The sequence below is a fragment of the Nicotiana tomentosiformis genome, chromosome 6, assembly GCF_000390325.3.
Source record: "Nicotiana tomentosiformis chromosome 6, ASM39032v3, whole genome shotgun sequence".
Lineage (NCBI taxonomy): Eukaryota > Viridiplantae > Streptophyta > Magnoliopsida > Solanales > Solanaceae > Nicotiana > Nicotiana tomentosiformis.
In genome coordinates this window covers 89,616,720-89,633,910 of record NC_090817.1, presented here as the reverse complement: position 1 = coordinate 89,633,910, position 17,191 = coordinate 89,616,720, and positions in this window count along the sequence as shown.

The window sequence follows — 17,191 nt, the reverse complement described above, 5'->3', positions numbered from 1 at the left end:
TCACTTGAGTTTTAGCTTTCAGTACATAGTCCCTGACTTTGAGTGGCCTGACCTTTACTTTCTTGTTGTAATAGCGTTTTGCTTGTTGCTTTTGGGAGACCATTCTTATGTAGGCCATATCTCTTCGTCGAGTTCTTGCCTTCTGCTCTCGTCGTTACCCGTGCGGCTCTCATGGGAGTACCTTAGGATGGGTTCTCCGACCTCGACTGGTATTACTGCCTCGGTCCCATAGACCAAATAGTAGGGCATCTCTCATGTGCTTGTGTTTTGGAGTTGTTCGGTAGGCCCATAATACTTCTGATAGTATTTTCGGCCACAATCCCTTGGCGTCTTCAATCTTCTTCTTCATGATGTTTAGTATTGATTTGCTGGATGATTCTACTTGTCTGTTACCAGCGGGGTGGTACGGGGTCGAGAGTATCCTCTTGATATGCCATTTCTCGAAGAATTCAACGGTTTTCTTTCTTGCGAACTAGGGTCCATTGTCATAACTGATTTCTTTGGGAAGGCCGAATCGACATATTATGTTTCTCCGTATAAAGGTGATTACTTTATGTTCCCGTATTTGGGTGAATGCTCTTGCTTCCACCTACTTAGAAAAATAGTCAATTAAAACCAAAAGGAATCGTACATTACTTCACCCCGCCCACGATGTCCATTCCCCATTTGATGAACGACCAATGGGATGTGACTGAATGGAGGTGTTTACTTGCTTGGTGGATCATCGGGGCACACCTTTGGCACTGCTCGCATCGCCTTACAAAGTCTACGTCATTCTTTTTCATGGTGGGTCAGTAATATTTTGCCCGTAAGAGGCATGGGACCAGTGCCCGATTGTTGGAGTGAGCCCCGCAATGGCCTTAATGAGCTTCTTTGAGGATGCACTGGGTTTGGTTCAGGCCCAAGCACTTCGCCAGAAGGTCATGGTAGGTACTTTTGCACAAATCATTGTAGAGGATATTGTACATGGCCGCTTGCATTCTTAGTTTCTTGGCTTCCCTTTTGTCACTAGGGAGTGTGCCATCGTGCAAGTATGCTACAATACGATTGCGCCAATCCCAAGTTAGGTTTATGGTCCTTACCTCGACTTGGTCTAGTGATGAGTGTCACACCTCCTTTTTCCCGAGGGATAGGGGAGTTTTTCCAATTAAAGTGATATTAATCGAAATGAGATTATTTATTTATTCAGAGTCGCCATAGTTGTCACACCTCTCTTTTCCTGAGGGATGTGGGAAGTTTTCCAATTAAAGTGACATTAATCGAAATGGGATTATTTATTTGTTTAGAGTCGTCACTTGGAATAATTTATGGTGTCACAAGTCACCAGTTTATTTTAAAATCCCAAATCGAGAAAAGTTGACTCTATTTATGGTTTGCGAATATAGAAGACCGGGTAAAGAATTTAGTTAACCCGAAAGAAGGTGTGAGGCACTCCCGTATTCCGTAGTTTTAGCACGACCGCTTAACAATTAATATTTGGCTTAATTATCTGATTTATTACAAGTTTTAGACCTATTGTATATTTTACTTTTTACTGCTTTTAATTATTTACTTAACCTATTTCAGTATTTATGGAATTTAAATAAGTCGCAATGTCGCGCACCTATTATTTTTGTACACATTGCGAATCGCGTCACGTGAAACACACTCGCGATTTATAACATGTTGATTTTAATTATTATTTGAAGTTATGGTCGAGTAACGTGAAACGCACACTCAAATTGGGGATTACGTATCATGACTATGGTACGGGAACCGTACCCATAGCCACTATGATTTATTAATCGCGCCTAAAGCAAACTACAATGTCCATAACTTATCTTAACATCCTAAGGTTTGAAGTTACATGTGAAGGTCTTAGTTATGAATGTATTGATATACAAGAAAATATGAACAACATAAAAATGAGTGTACAACTCCAGCATTTGCTTATCTTGAAGTTAACCGATTGTCCAAATACCAGAAGGAAAGACCAACACTCCATTTCAATATCCACTGCTCAAAGATGAGTCTGCAGTAATTTTCTGATGTTCTTTCTTTATTTTGAAGAATGATTGTGCTGAATCTAGATTAGCCTGTTAACTACTTGTCCAAATACCAGATGGAATCTTGGACATGGATTACTACAGATAAAGCTCAACTAAGAGATGCTCACAAGCATTATTAATGGACCTTTGATTCTATATTTTGTACTCAAATTATTAATAGGCCCAAATCTAAGAAGAGCCCAAGTTCAAAATCCATAATAAATGAATTCAATTACAACCTACCAAATTTAATCAAAATTCGAATAAACGCAGACTCAACCAATCACGAAAGATTGATTACAATACTTCTTAAACGTTACCAGATAATCAATTTCAAAATTGTGAAAGATTCATTACAATAAACATAAGAAATTATAATTCCAAACTAATTTAGCCTTCAAACACACGAGATCTATTAGTGTAAAGCAAAAAACAACTCGAGCTTCATTCATGATTTCAAGTCAACAACTGAGCAACAGATGAATCAACCGAAAAAGTACCAAATAAAGGCTACATGGAAGTGATGAAACCCAACAGACTTGAATAGCCAAACTCAACAATGAAACAACAACACTAGAGCTCAGTTATCCCTCCAAAATCCCAGCAGATACAACGCAAAAGAATAAAATCCAAATAAGTTTTCAATTCCTTTTTTTTTCTTTTTTTCTTTTCTTTTTTTTCTTCTTCTGATATGACTTTTGCTTTTTGAATTTCGAAATATATTCTTCACTATCTCGTGTGTGTTTGTGAAAATTACTGATGGTAAATCGTGTGTAAATGTCGATGAAATCAGAGAGGAACGAGAAATGAATGAGTGTGTGAGGGAACTGAGAGCTTATCGGGGTGGCTAGTTTTTTTTAAGGGGGGATCCGTTCTTCTCTAGAGATGGGACGTTATAAAATGGGGAGTGGGCATGAGCTTTGGATAGGGTAAAACAGGGGTTCTGGGGCAGATGTGATAGCAACTGGGCTAATATTTTAGTCCATTTGGCCCAATTCCAATAAAAGACCAAACAACCTCTCTCTTGCCTTTGTTTAATTTCGGAAATAGTCACTTGACCAAGCTCTAATTTCACGACTAAATTGCTAAATTAACCTACTTACCATTTTTAATGCCAAGCAATCAAAAAATAATTTGGGTTATTTTTTAGGAGTAATTTCCTATGTGGGGCAAAATTTAGGTGCTCATAGCTGCCCCTCTTTGCTCGGAAACATAGAAAGTTTTCGGACAAAGACAAAGTGAGCAATGATGAACAATTTTCCCCATTTGAATAATCCATGGGAAGCTTTTTTGAAAGAGTTTGACTGAACCTTGCTTTAGAGGTTGCCTACATATCCTTGGCTATAAAGGAATCAAGTCAATGTAGTTCTGGGAATTTTGGTAGCTAGGACTACTGAAAAAGCTGTGATTTCACTGTTGTTGTTGTTGTTGTTATTGTTGTTGTTGCTGCTTGCTGAGCTCCTTATTACACCAAAATCAAAATGAAAAAGAGAATAAACAAGCCTATCAACTATGAGTTACAAGATCCATATCTATAAGTCTTCTGAAGCTTGATCTTCAATCTTCTACAATCCTGTTATGCATCTCGAACTGTCGACTCGCATTCTTGAGGCGAGCTTCTGCTACTTCTAACCTGAATTGACCATATTCTTCAGGCGGGCTCCTGCCACTAACTTGAAACTTGAAGTGAATTCTGAAAGGACTTCACTCATTCTCCAGGTGGGTGCCTGCTACTGACTTGACACTTGAAATAACTCTGAAATAAATCCCCTCATTCTCCAGGTGGGCACCTACTACTGACTTGAAATTTGAGATAAATCTGAAATGAATTTTGAAATGACTTCCCTCGTTCTCCAAGTGGGCGCCTACTACTACAGCAAAACAGACAAAACAAAAGAAACTTTCCTACCCCAGTTTGCACTAGGAAGATTTGCGAGTTGTTAGCAGAACTATAAATCATCTATGCTATTGATGAAGGATGCAATGATGAGAGTAAAATTAAAGACTCGACTAGGATGTGCCTCTCCTGTGAGTAAAACCAAGAAAATTTTGACTAGCAAATGCGTATGCTAAAAAAATCTGAATAACCTAAACTAGGAAGTGCATCTCCTAGGGATGAACTCAAATGACCCAAATTAGGAAGTGCGTCTCCTAGGGGTGAAATCTCAATTTAGGAAGTGTGTCTCCTAAAAGTATGACCTGAAAGACCCAAACTAGAAAGTGTGTCTCCTAGGGGTGAAACTTGAATGACTCAAACTAGGAAGTGCGTCTCCTAGGGATGAAACTTGTAACCTAAGATTAAGAAGTGTGTTTCCTAAAAAGTATGACCTGAGAGACTCAGACTAGGAAGTTCGTCTCCTAGGGATAAAACTTGAATGACTCAAACTAGGAAGTGCGTCTCCTAGGGATGAACTTAAATGACCAAAACTAGGAAGTGTGTCTCCTAAAAAGTATAATTTGAAAGACCCAGACTAGAAAATGCGTCTCCTAGTGATAAAACATGAATGACCAAGACTAGGAAGTGCGTCTCCTAGGGATGAAACTTGTAACCTAAGATTAGGAAGTGCGTTTCCTAAAAAGTATGACCCGAAAGACTCAGACTAGGAAGTGCATCTCCTAGGGATAAAACTTGAACGACTCAAACTAGGAAGTGCGTATCCTAGGGGAGAAACCTTTAACACAGAATTAGGAAGTGCATCTCCTAAAAAGTGTGGCCTGAAAGATTTAAACTAGGAAGTGTATCTCCTGGATGTGGGATTGGGCTTGATAAAAACTATAAACTAAGCTTCACTAAAATAAAAACTGACCCTATTCTTCAGGCGGGACCCCTGAACTTAAGAAAAACTAAAGATTAACGACTTAAGAAAACTAAAAACTGACCATATTTTCCAGGCGGGACCCGTGAACTCAAAAAAGACTAATGACTAAAAACTTAAGGAAACTAAAAAGTAGCCATATTCTCCAGACGAGACCCCTAACTCAAGAAAAACTAATGACTAACAACTAGAGATCGAAAACTTAAGGAAACTAACAATTGACCCTATTCTCCGGACGGGACCCCTGAACTATAGATTAATAACTTAAGAAAACAAAAACTTACCCCATTCTCGAGGCGGGACCGCTGAACTTTAAGAAAAACTAAAGATTCTTTTCAACTAGGGGGAATGCCTAGGAGGTATGGTTCTTATCAACTATGAAAAATGCCCAGGATGTAATGATCTTCTCAACTAGAAAAATACCTGGGGGTAATGAGATTCTCAAACAGCTTATGCTTCAATTAAAACAACCACGTAATTTTTTTTGTTACTTTTTTTTTAATTAAAAAATAAAATAAAATTGGTTGACTTGTGACAAGCTTGTAAGCTGACTTTTAAGCATTGTTGTTTGACTTGGATTGCCAGAGTTGATTTGCATTGGTTTCAAAGAAGATCCAAAGTGATTTGCCCATTGGATTCGACCAAATTTGTTCGTGTCACTTCACTCAAATTCCCAAAATTAATTAATTCTTTTCAGTTGTATTGCCAAAGAAGTTATTTACCTTTCACTTGGATTGCTGAATTGAGCGTCTCTTTCACATTTATTGTCAAACTAATCACCTCCCTTCCTAATTTAGGACCTCTTTGTGGAAAATATGAAAATTCTTTCTTCCTTGTCTTGAGCAAAAGAAGAAGAACAAATGCACAAGTAAAAAATCAAAGAGAGTGGTGTATGATGAGATTTCACTGAGAAGAAGGAGAGCTTATTTAAAATGAAGAATAAGGCAAAGGAATGTGACATGCATTTATACCAATAACTTGATTTGTCCATCTTTTCAAACTTGCTGACTCGTCAAATCTCTACATGACGTTGAAGAATTTGTCTACTTTGCTCCTCCAAATTTGCAGCGGACATTGCATGTTCTTCAAAGATATTTTGTTGCACACATATCTCACCATTTCGATTTGTAGTGCCTCGAAAGGTTTTCACCGACAAGTCTCTCTCATTTTTCTCTTTGCTCTCATTCATTGCCGCTTTCAATTCTTAGCTTGGCTAATTGACTACCCCTTCAATCGTTATTGATTTCTACAAAATATTGATAAGCTCACAATATGCTTGACTTGGCATTTTCAGGAATCGATCTGATAAGGACTTTTATTTGGACTGTAATGAAGGCTTTTGGACAGGGTGACTAAAAAAGGACCGCATGGAGGCTCAAATGACAGGGTTACTTTATTTACAACTTTTGAAATCCATTTTAAAAACTTTGCCCAAGTTTCTGCAACAAGAGAATTTATTTATTTTTCCTTTTTTTCTTTTCCTTTTCTTTTCTTTTTGAGATGGAATTTCTAAAAAACGGTCACACTCTTGACTTTGTAGGATTATAAAATATTTTATTTGGTGCGACCGAACCGTAAGACTGCCTACGCATCTTGTGGTAACAAGAATCAGGTCGAACGTAGTTCAACGAATTACATGGTATGGGGATCTCTCTCTTTTTCCTTTTCCTTTTTTTTTTAAGTTTTCTCTTTTGTCCTACCTTTTCTTCTTTTTTTTCTTGGTTATTAACATTCAAACGGGAAAGATTCTAAACCTTGGCAGGCACTTGATTCCAAAATAGGGTTGCCACTGAAAGAGAAATATATTAAGGCTCAAAGGGCTGACAAATGGTATTAGTGTTTGGATAGCACAAAAATAGCCTTTCGTCATTTCAACTCTAAAAATGCCAACTCAAGACATGTTTCAAAATGATTTCACCTGGAATATCCTGAAGGATTATCGTACATCTGAAGGATATAACTAAAACTATTTCAGATTCCACTACAAATTTTCTCTCTTCCACCGAGTCCTTGATGTGCTTATCATTAGCTCAAAAACCTGCCTCTTTCTGAATGTGAAGATCATTGTAATCTTTTCCCTTGAAACTTTATTATCTTATGACTCATTGTGAGAAATCTTTTGCTAATATCCAAACTTTGCCACTGGTCATGAGGAATGTCATATTTAGTAGGCTATAAAATGATAAACTGTATTGAATGGGAATGAGAATGCAAGAACAATGGGGAAGGGTAAAAGATTGCATTTAAGATAGAGAAGTGAAAAAGGACACGGGGGTTGAACAAGACAAGCCAAACACAATCCAAAACCCCTGATTAAACCGGCCAATTCGAAAGAATGGCCAAATTAAAACCACAAACAAGTCCCTTTGGCATGGTAAAGGATTGAGATGTGAACTATTCTTGAGTCCCTTGGACAAGGTCATAGGCTATTGTTGGCACTTGAGCCTCGGTGCATTGGTATCCTCCATTGAATCATCTCGTTGGATCCTTTTAATTAATCAAGACCTTAAAGTATTCAAAGGGTCAGGGCATGAAGGGAAGTGATGATGGGTGTCAAGTGGTACATGGTCTATGTTTTTTTTATGTGAGGATTGATTGAAAGAAGATAGGTGTAGTCTTGAAAGCACTTGAATTATCATTTTCTAGCCAAGATTGCTTTTGGTTTAAAAAAATCGGAATGGTGTTTGTTCAACTCCAAACTTGTCACAAGTCAACCTTTATTTTGAAAAACCTCTTTTTTTAACTAAGGAGATCGAACCCGATGAAGGTTGCCTACGTATCTCACATCCGGTGAGAATCAGATCAAGCGTAGTTCTCGCAGATTAGGAATAAAGTAAATAAAATACCTCTTTTTTTGGATTTTGATTTTTTTTTAATTTCCGAAAGAAAGACTTATAAAGAAGAAAGAATATTTTTTTTGGAGAAAGACTTCTAAAGAAGGAAGAAAAAACATATTTTTGGATTTTGATTTTATTTTATTTTTAGAATAAAATACTTCTAAAAAAATAAAGAAAATATTTTTGGTTTTAATTTTTTTAAAATTGGGATTTTCTAAGGAAGGACTTCTAAAGAAGGAATGAAAAGAAAATATTTTTGGATTTTGGAAATTTGGGGCCGGAACCGATGAGGTTTGCCTACGTATCTCACATCCGGTGAGAATTAGACCCGCGTAGTTCGATAAGTTTTTTCGGATCGGGAAAAAATATCATTTTTGAAAATTTGGACTCATTTGTGACAACCTTCTAAATATTCGGCAGAGTATTAGGATTTTTTTAAATTTCAAATACCGAAATTTTCAGGAACCATGTCAATTTATTTTCTCCTACTTCACTCTTGTTTTTTTAAAATTTATTTTTCTCTACTCTAGGAACCGGTCAACATGTAAGCCGAAACAAACATATGCACAAGTAGCACGTAAAATGCATGAGGATTGTCTTTTATATTGGGTACACCTGTCCTAGACGGACCCAACCCCTGTGTTGAGTCCCCAAAGTCAAATGCACGTGATGCAAACAAACGTTCCTACTAGGGATCCGACATGAGACTATGTTATTCTAAGTTTAAATCCCGGTGTATTGTTCTAGACCTGGCTTACCCGAGTGGACAACTCGAGTGGGGGGGGAGCGTACCGGGAATACAGAAGCTTCACCGGCTTTGCGACTTGTCCGAACCTCGTTCTAAAATTAGGGTATGACTCTAACAACAAAGAAGCCACGCGAAGCGTACGCTTCCCAGAAGATTTAGAAGACACAGAGAGAAAGAGGGTATCGTAACAGTTTTATATACAATACAAATAATATCTAAGCGGTAAAAAGCGACAATTAGCACATTAGGCTCAAACAAGTAATATCAGACAATCACAAGTAGCGAAGTATAATAGTTATTCTAAGCTCTAATTCTGAACCCTGAACCAGAGATTGTAGGTTCGATCCCCAGCAGAGTCGCCAAAGCTATCACACCTCATTTTTCCCTAGGGATAGGAGAGTTTTTCCAATTAAAGTAACATTAATCGAAATGTGATTATTTATTTATTTAGAGTCGCCAGAGTTGTCACACCTCTTTTTTACCGAGGGATAGGGGAGTTTTTCCAATTAAAGTGACATTAATCGAAATGAGATTATTTATTTATTTATTCATTCAGAGTCGCCACTTGGAATAATTTATGGTGTCCCAAGTCACCGATTTATTTTAAAATCTCAAATCGAGGAAAATTGACTATATTTATGGTCCGCGAACATAAAAGACCGGGTAAAGAATTTTGATAACTCGGGGGAAGGTGTGAGGCACTCCCGTGTTCCGTAGTTTAAGCATGGTCGCTTAACAATTAATACTTGGCCTAATTATCTGATTTATTATAAGTTTTAGACCTATTGTGTATTGTACTTTTTATCGCTTTTAATTATTTACTTAACCTCTTTCAGTATTTATGGAATTTAAATAAGTCGCAATGTCGCGCACCTATTATTTTTGTACACATTGCGAATCGCGTCACGTGAAACACACTCGCGATTTACAACATGTTGATTTTAATTATTATTTGAAGTTATGGTCGAGTAACGTGAACCGCACACTCGAATTGGGGATTACGTATCATGACTATGGTACGGGAACCGTACCCATAGCCACTATGATTTATTAATCGCGCCTAAAGCAAACTACAATGTTCATAACTTATCTTAACATCCTAAGGTTTGAAGTTACATGTGAAGGTCTTAGTTATGAATGTATTGATATACAAGAAAATATGAACAACATAAAAATGAGTGTACAACTCCAGTATTTGCTTATCTTGAAGTTAACCTATTGTCCAAATACCAGAAGAAAAGACCAACACTCCATTTCAATATCCACTGCTCAAAGATGAGTCTGCAGTAATTTTCTGATGTTCTTTCTTTATTTTGAAGAATGATTGTGTTGAATCTAGATTAGCCTGTTAACTACTTGTCCAAATACCAAATGGAATCTTGGACATGGATTACTACAGATAAAGCTCAACTAAGAGATGCTCACAAGCATTATTAATGGACCTTTGATTCTATATTTTGTACTCAAATTATTAATAGGCCCAAATCTAAGAAGAGCCCAAGTTCAAAATCCATAATAAATGAATTCAATTACAACCTACCAAATTTAATCAAAATTCGAATAAACGCAGACTCAACCAATCACGAAAGATTGATTACAAGACTTTTTAAACGTTACCAGATAATCAATTTCAAAATTGTGAAAGATTCATTGCAATAAACATAAGAAATTATAATTCCAAACTAATTTGGCCTTCAAACACACGAGATCTATTAGTGTAAAGCAAAAAACAACTCGAGCTTCATTCATGATTTCTGTGATTTTAGCACGACCGCTTAACAATTAATATTTGGCTTAATTATCTGATTTATTACAAGTTTTAGACCTATTGTATATTTTACTTTTTACCGCTTTTAATTATTTACTTAACCTATTTCAGTATTTATGGAATTTAAATAAGTCGCAATGTCGCGCACCTATTATTTTTGTACACATTGCGAATCGCGTCACGTGAAACATACTCGCGATTTATAACATGTTGATTTTAATTATTATTTGAAGTTATGGTCGAGTAACGTGAAACGCACACTCGAATTGGGGATTACGTATCATGACTATGGTACGGGAACCGTACCCATAGCCACTATAATTTATTAATCGCGCCTAAAGCAAACTACAATGTTCATAACTTATCTTAACATCCTAAGGTTTGAAGTTACATGTGAAGGTCTTAGTTATGAATGTATTGATATACAAGAAAATATGAACAACATAAAAATGAGTGTACAACTCCAGCATTTGCTTATCTTGAAGTTAACCGATTGTCCAAATACCAGAAGGAAAGACCAACACTCCATTTCAATATCCACTGCTCAAAGATGAGTCTGCAGTAATTTTCTGATGTTCTTTCTTTATTTTGAAGAATGATTGTGCTGAATCTAGATTAGCCTATTAACTACTTGTCCAAATACCAGATGGAATCTTGGACTTGGATTACTACAGATAAAGCTCAACTAAGAGATGCTCACAAGCATTATTAATGTACCTTTGATTCTATATTTTGTACTCAAATTATTAATAGGCCCAAATCTAAGAAGAGCCCAAGTTCAAAATCCATAATAAATGAATTCAATTACAACCTACCAAATTTAATCAAAATTCGAATAAACGCAGACTCAACCAATCACAAAAGATTGATTACAAGACTTCTTAAACGTTACCAGATAATCAATCAAATTTTGAATTTGTGAAAGGTTCATTGCAGTAAAAATAAGAAATCATAATTCCAAACTAATTTAGCCTTCAAACACGCGTCATCTATTAGCGTAAAGCAACAAACAACTCGAGCTTCATTCATGATTTCAAGTCAAAGCAACAACGATGTATGAACATACCTATGAGTAGAGAACAACTGAAATTGGACCCAATAATGGTTGGAATCCAACGAATCAAGCTCAGCTATTAGCAGAAAATAACTGAGCATCAATTGAATCAACCAAAAAGGTGCCAAATAAAGGCTACATGGAAGTGATGAAACCCAACAGACTTGAATAGCTAAACTCAACAATGAAACAACAACACTAGAGCTCAGTTATCCATCCAAAATCCCAGCAGATACAACGCAAGAGAATATAATCCAAATTAGTTTTCAATTCCCTTTTTTATCTAACTTTTTCTTTCTTAATTTCGAAATTTGTTCTTTACTATCTCATGTGTGTTTGTGAAAATTACTGATGGTAAATCGCGTGTGTATGCCGATGAAATCAGAGAAGAACGAGAAGGGAAGGAATGTGTGAGGGATCTGAGAGCTTATTGGGGCGACTGTGTTTTTTTTAAGGGGGAGATCCGTTCTTCTCTAGAGATGGGAAGTTAGGTCTATATAAAATAGGGATTTGGATAGGGTAAAAGAGGGGTTCTGGGGCGGATCTGATAGCAACTGGGTTAATATTTTAGTTCATTTGGGCCAATTCCAATAAAAGACCAAACAACCTCTCTTACCTTTTGTTTAATTTCGGAAATAGCCACTTGACCAAACTCTTATTTCACGCCTAAATTGCTAAATCAACCTATTTACAGTTTTTAATGCCAAGCAATCAAAAAATATTTTGGGTTATTTTTTAGTAGTAATTTCCTATGTGGGGAAAAAATTAGATGCTCATAATGAGTTGAGGAGGTGGACCACGTTTTTGTCTCCGATTGTGATGCTTTTGGTGACTGCGGCTAGTTTGGTGAGGCCATCTACCTCGACATTCTGTGCTCGTGGGATTTGGTCGAGATGACATTCGTCGAACTCATGCAGTAGCTTACAAATTTCGGTTTGGTACCTTTGCAACCTTTGTTTCTTGATTTGGAAAGTTTATGTAACTTGATTGACTACGAGCTGGGAATCGCAGTGTAGTTTCAACCGTTTTTCTCCATATTTGAGTGAGTCTTAGACCTTCGATCATGGCCTCATACTCGTCCTCATTGTTAATCATATCCGGACACCTTATGGATTGGCGAATCACTTCGCCTGTTGGGACTTCGAGTACGAGTCCCAGTCAGAACCTCGACTCGTTGGATGCGCCATCGGTGTATAGGACCCAGAGGTCTTGTGTTTGGAGGTAGGTTTGGACGACCTCCCTTTCGACTTCAGCCATTATCTTTACGCTGAAGTCGGCGAGTACTTATGATTTTATCGATGTTCGCGGCTGATAGGTGATATCGTGCTCGCTCAACTTGATGGCCCACTTAGCCAGCCTTCCCGATAGTTCAGGTTTATGTAAAAGGCTTCTGAGGGGAAAAGTCGTGACGACCGAGATGGGGTGACATTGAAAATATGGTCTAAGATTTCGTGAAGCTACGACTAAGTCTAAAGCTAATTTTTTGAGATGTGGGTACCTTGTCTCGGCATCGACGAGTGTTTTGCTAATGTAATAAATGAGAGATTGCATACCTTTGTTTACTCGAATTAAGACTGCGCTTACAGCTACCTCAGATACGTCCAGATATATGAGTAGACGCTCCTCCGGCTCGGGTTTTGAAAGCAGAGTTGGAGACGATAGGTATGCCTTTAGTTCTCTCAAGGCCAGGACGCATTCAAAAGTCCATTCTAGGCTGTTATATTTCTTGAGTACGCCGAATAATTTATGGCAACTATCCGACGACCGCGAGATGAACCTCGATAGAGCAGCGATGTGACCGGTCAACCTTTGGACTTGTTTCTTGGTGGTCAAGAGTTTCGGTATCCCTCGATGGCTTTGATTTGGTCGGGGTTGAGCTCGATCCCTCGTTGTGATACTAAAAACCCAAGAACTTTACCGAGGCTACACCAAATGCGTATTGTTTTGGGTTCATCTTTATTCCATACCGTTGGAGTATGTCAAGAGTTTCTTTCAGATGATCGATATGATCTTATCCCCTTTTGGACTTGACCAGCATGTCGTCTATATATACCTCCATCATTTTGTCGAGCTGGTCCTTGAACATCTTTGTCATCAACCTTTGATAAGTAGCTCATGCATTTTTAATCCAAAAGGCATGACCCTGTAGTAGTATGTTCCTTGGTGGATGATGAACGTGATTGTTTCCTCATCTTCTTCTTCCATAAGGATTTGATTATAGCTTGAATATGCATCCAAGAAGCTTAGTAGCTCGTGCCCGCCCTTTGCGTCGATGAGTTTGTCGATATGTGGCAACGGGAACGAATCCTTCGGGCATGACTTGTTCAAATCTGTGAAATCCACGCACATCCGCCACTTTCCATTCTTCTTTTTGACCATCATTATGTTAGCGACCCATTAGGGGTACTTCGATTCCCTGATGGAACCATTTTCTAGAAGTTTTTCCACCTCCTCGTGCACTGTGTCATTAATTGTGGAGTTGAATTTATGCCTGACTTGCCTCACTGGGGGTGGAGCGGGTTGGCATTTAATTTGTGTGTGGCGATTTCTTTTGGGATGCCCGACATATTTGCATGGCTGAAAGCAAACAAATTTGCGTTAATGGTTAAGAATTGACTGAATTTACCTGGTTCCCGAAGCTTGCAGCCGATATATGCCTTTTTTATGGGGTCGTTGAGATCCAATTGAACGAGGTAGAGGTCGAGGTCTTCTATGGTCAAACCAACGGCTTCAGCCGTATACGGTTCCTTGATGATGTTCTCTGTTTCCTCTTGCTCCGACCTCGACCTTGTTGATTGCTATGCCTCATTTTCTTTGTCCTTTCTCTATTGGGTGGTCGTGCCATCTAAGGCAATGTGGTAGCATTCTCATGATGTGCGTTGTTCTCCTCGTATACTGAAAATCCCCAATGGAGTTGGGAATTTAACTACTTGGTATAAGCTGGAGGAGACAGATTTCATGGGATGTATCCATGGTCATCCCACTATGGCGTTGTACGGGGTGGCCTGGTCCATGATGTGGAACATTGTCTCCAGAGTTACTCCTCCGGCCAGAATGGAGAGCGTAACTTCCCTGGATGTATGTTCAACTGCATTGTTAAAATCAATTAGCATGATGCAGTGCGACACTATCTTATCTTCGAGTCTCATTTGGGTAAGCACTTGGGGATGGATAATGCATGCGTCGCTCCCGTCATCTATCATAATGCGTTTAACATCGGTATCTAAAATACATAAAGTAATAACGAGGGAATCATTATGAGGAAAGGTCAAACCATCGACATCTGACTTGTCGAAGATGATACTTTCTTCGAGTTCGTCGTATCGCTCACGGGTGATAGATCGCTTGAGTTTGTGGGTAGTGGTTAACTTCAATTTGTTTATAGAAGCGTCTTCGCTGCTGCTAATGATCATATTTATGGTATGAGCTGGCGAGGGTGGTTTTGGCCGTCATTTGTGTTTGCGCCCTCTGGCGAAGTTAGTTCTTCCCCAATTGCTCAGCAACTCTTTGAGGTGCCCTTGTCGCAACATGTTTACGACATCTTGCCTCAGGGCGATGCAATCTTCAGTTTTGTGTCCTCTTTCTTGATGGAACTCACAGAGGGCATCAAACTTTTTGGTGTTCGGGTCGGATCTCATCTTCGATGGCCATTTCACTTTCGGTCTGAGTTTTTCCAGAGCGTAGTCTATTTTTGTAGGTAACACATAAAAGTTGTGAGCAAATAATAGGGGAGGTATACCTCAGTTGTTCCGATGAGTTCCTGTCCTTGGTATGGATGGACCTTATTCGTAGCGGGGGGAGGGCGCAACGATCGTACTTATATATGGTTGATGTCGTTCCCTGTTAGGTCGCGGAATTGAATGATCTCTTCTGGCGTTGTCTCTTCGATTGTTTCTTGATTAGGCTTGTACCGAGGTCAGTCGATGAGTTAGCCCATTGAGGTTGTCCTTATCTGCACGGACCTCGATATTATAAACATTATGGATTTCGTCCCAAGCGGTTGGGGGATACTTCATCAACCAACTCAACATTTTTCTAGTTGCTCTCGAACCATCTCTACTCAGACCATTCTAAAAGGTTGCGACCCATCCATTCAGATAAGTTTGGCAGAGTCATCCTCACTCGGTTGAACCGGGCAAGGAAGTCCTTTAATCTCTCTCCTAGGGACTTCTTAATATCGAATATGTCATTTACTCTTGCCTCGGCCTTCTTAGCTCTGGCATGGGCCGTTAAGAACTTGTCGGCCATTTCCTCGAAAGTCTCTATGGAGCGTGCTGGTAGCTGCGAATACCATATTAATGCCCCTCCTGTAAGGGTTTTGCCAAACTTCTTCACCAAACTGGAAGATACTTGTTCTTTGACGAGACCATTGCCTTTTGCGGCAGTGACATAATGAAATATGTGATCTCTAGGGCCGGTTGTGCCGTCATATATCCTGTGGTAGGGCGGCATTTTGAAGGTTTTTGGTATAGCATGTGGGGTTGCGTCATCACTGTACGGCTGTTCGACGAACCAGCCAGCGTCCCTCTTCGGCAACAGCTTATGAGCACCTAGTATTTTATCGACCCTTTCTTGGTATTCTTTCATTTGGTCTCAAAGCGCCTTATTTTCATTCTCCATTTCTTCCATCACTTTTAGAATGGTTGTGAGGGCGTTGTCTCCTGCACTATCAATGACATCGTGAGTAATACATGTCGTTGGAGGAAAGAGTTGATTGCACTGTTCGTCTGCTTGTTGTATCGTGCAAGTCCTTGCGTTTTCCGTAGTCATGTCCTGAGCGGACTTGTTGAGGACGTTGGCTAGCGTGTTAGTTATCCACGCTTTGAGGAACGTTTTTACAGTTGGGGTAAAAAATCCTTCTTTATATAACCCATACCCAATACAACTTTTTTCCAACGATTAAAAAAACCCTAGCCCCTAATATTCCTCTTCTCCATAGCTGAAAACACCATTGCAGCCAAAAAAATTCAGAGGTCATTTTATGTGTTTTCTTCTACATCTCTCTTAAATCATAGTAAAAACTTCCATATATTTTTCTCTCTAACTTGTTATCTCCCTTCTCCAAACAAGTTGACGATGAGACTAAGTAATGGGGCTATGATCTGTCATTGTGGGGGGAAAAGTAGTATTGCAGAATAATCCTGGTCGAAGATTTTATGGATGTAAATATGAACGAGTAAATACTGATTTTATGTTTCTTTGTTTTCCTTAAATTTTAATTCTTTTTTCCCTATTTTTGGATATTAATCTTATATTGCTTTGTGAATAGGTTGGATGCAAGTACTTTATGTGGTACGATGAGCAAATGTCTGACCACGCTCGGAGTTATAACACTATCCATGTGGAATTGTAGCACAATAAAAAAAATAGAATTATTCCCCAAAATCCTAGACAAATACCTCAACTTTTAACCAAAAATAACAACAAAACCCTAACTCATTAAAGTATAAGTCCATGCAAATAGAAGTACATTTTACTAGTTTCTGTCGCTGAAGAGACAAAATCAACTAAAATCTCCAAAATAAATTATCAAAATCGTTGAACATGGAATCTGCAGTCAACCCATCAATCCCCTAGCATAAAATAAAATCTCCACCTTTACATGATTTCCTCTTGATTTTGCTGAAATTTGGATAAAATTTAACTTTAGAATTAAAAGAACTATAACGCAAATTACATAGGGAATGGGATGGGAGCTGGGTCTCAGAAAGCGAAGAGAGAGAAGATGAACAGATGAGAGGTATTATTTGGCTTTAGACTATTATTTGCTTACATGAAAAAGAAAATACACGTGTTAACATATTATTCGTTCATTTGCCATGTAAGTGGCCTTTGGACCTCACGCACAAAATCTAACATAGAGTGGTATTTAAAAATTACACTTTGGACGAGTTTAAGTGTCTATATGGTCACCCCATAAGTTATATGTTTATTTTACAAA